The sequence below is a fragment of the Peromyscus leucopus genome, chromosome 2 (assembly GCF_004664715.2).
Source record: "Peromyscus leucopus breed LL Stock chromosome 2, UCI_PerLeu_2.1, whole genome shotgun sequence".
Lineage (NCBI taxonomy): Eukaryota > Metazoa > Chordata > Mammalia > Rodentia > Cricetidae > Peromyscus > Peromyscus leucopus.
The window spans coordinates 54,714,728-54,717,370 of record NC_051064.1 but is presented as its reverse complement, the minus strand read 5'-3'; positions in this window follow the sequence as shown (position 1 = coordinate 54,717,370).

Sequence of the window (2,643 nt, the reverse complement as noted above, 5' to 3'; positions counted from 1 at the left end):
CATGCACAGGGACACAGACAGGGCCGGGCTCTCTCTCAAGTTCCAGAGGACATCAGGATCCACTGCCTTGTCACCAATTCCAGAAGATTGAGGTCTCACCCCACAAGCTTTTCTCTTCCTGGTTCCCTCTTCTAATTAACTACTCTCAGCTAATTAAGGAATACCATAGAGCTGAGTCCAAGGATCATCAAATATATACCTAGTGGTAAAGAAACAGTAACATTTAAAAGGTATTTACACCCCCAAGATCCAAAAGTGTCTGGGCTCTGCAAAAACAGACTTTAATATAACAATCTATTACTGTTAAATGCTCTCAGCAATTGATCACCTGTGTCTCCTGGATGCTGAACTAATAAAGGAAACAGGTGCCTTAAAATAATCTGTCTCTGATAAAGCTTATCTAGGTAAAAATTAAAAAACATGTTCCAACTTCTCTCTCTCTCTCTCTTCTCTCTCTCTCTCTCTCTCTCTCTCTCTCTCTCTCTCTCTCTCTCAATACTAACCAACATAACAGAGTACCAAACACTACAATGGTCACCAGCCAAAGACTTTAATTTTCTCATGACTGCTTCTTAATGTTTAATTTTTTTCCTAAGCTCCAGAAACCAGCTTAAACCCATCCCAATAGGTTGGATCTACTTCAAGATAAGTGCCAAACCCAAACTTTCCTGGTCTCAGGACCCCTCTATCACCCTGGGAACCTTCCCAAAGGAAAAAATAAAAAAAAATAATAACTCCTTTTTCTAAGCTTTTCTCTGTCTCACCAGCATCCTGTCAGCCACAAAAGCAGCCAGAGTGCCAAGCCAAGAAAGATGAACAGCTCCGAGGCAGACGATAGCCCACCATCCCAGGACGCCTGTCTACCTCAGAAGCCCCCTTCCCTACCCCCCCCAAGAGTCAACCGACACCCACCAAGTCAGCTGGAAGCAGTTTTTCTGGAGAAACGATGCCCCTATTCCTGTTCACCCACTTTTTTATAATAAGCAAAAAGTCTGAAATGTTAGGATTCTGCCCCCACTCCAATTGCATGATCACACATGTGCAGTTCAGGAGCTAAGCAAGGGGTCTTGCAATCTTACATTGTCAGTGTGCACTGGTGATTACGTGTGCGTGGTGGTGGCAGCGGTGGCGGCAGTGGCATGGTCACACAATCTGCACACGCATGGCGTAGCTCCGTAAGCCCGCCTGTGCCTTAAAAAGCAGACACAGACTCTTCCTCTTCCTTTGCTCTGTTCTCTCCTGCCCCCCTCCCTCCCCCTCTCTCTGCTCCCTGCATGTGCTTCTCCCCCAGGCCTGGGTCTTTTGTGCCCCCCCTCCTAATTAAGCTCTGATACTGGGTTTCGTCATGGCTCATGCCTCATGACCTTTCTGCCTGATAACCAGCACCGCTTGTCATTTTTAACACAGAGAGGGCCCCTCTCAGGACTCAGCTTTCTCCTTCCACCATATGAAACCCAGGAATCAAAGTTAAGTTGTCAGGCTTGGCAAGCACCTTAGCCTGCTGAGTTTAAGGTTAAAACCTTCAGTGATGGCCAGACTTGGTGCACAGGCCTGCACTCGCAGCTTGTGGGAGGAGGAGGCAGGAGCACAGGGAGTAAGAGGTCATTCCTGACTATCTCGGGAGTTCCAGGCAGGCCTAGCCTACAGAGTGAGGTCCTGCAGACTGTGGTTTCCCAGGCCTAGAAGGCTGAAGAAGCCACTGTCAAGGGCTGTGATCTTCTGGAGGTGTTGGGATGTCTTAGCATGATTATAATTGCTCATCATTGCTGGATACAAAACCCTGAATATATGAATGAATATGGTAGGGTATGTAAAGTCTATCCCAATAAATCTATTTAAAAAATGATCCTGGCTTCTGTCTTGGTCATCTCACTTGCATCACTCACTTTGATGATGTCGAGTTCTGGGCTGTGAGCAGCCTTGTGGAGAGGACCCTGTAACTCAGAACAGAAGGCTTTCACTGACAACCCAATGAGTGACCTTGACGTGACTGTTCATGCCTCAGGGAAGCTTTTCAAGGGCTGCAGCCCTGGTCAACATCTTGACAACAGCCTCGGGAGCATTCCTGAGCCAGAGCTGCCCAGCTGTGCTTGTCCAGATGCTGGCCTGAAAGACCATGTGAGATGTTTGTTATGAAGGTGCTAGATTTTGAGATAATCACTACACAGCAACAAACAATACAAGTTACCCATCCCTCTAAGACAGAAATTTCTATGTAATATTTAATAGTTTAATCATTTCTATATAACACTTAATAGTTCCTTATTATTACTTTTCTGGTATATTATGTACCTCTGAGGAAATGTACACTGAAAGTGTAATGAAAGTCAATACGGGGGAAAAAAATGTTTGTTCTGTGGTGCTGGGATCAAATCTGGGACCTTACAATGCTAGCTACCTCCAACCCCCAACACGGAATTTTTAACAATCAGAGCCTTATAATCATAAGTGTTTCTAGAGAGACATCAATAGAGCATGGTAGTCAACACTGGCAATCCCAGAACTCAGGAAGCTGAGGCAGGACAATGGCCTTGAGTTCAAGGCCAGCATGAATTATAGAGTGAGTCTGCCTCTCAAAACACCAAAAATAAATAAATAAATAAAGTGAGTTGGACATATGAAGAGGATGGACCAACAAAAGTC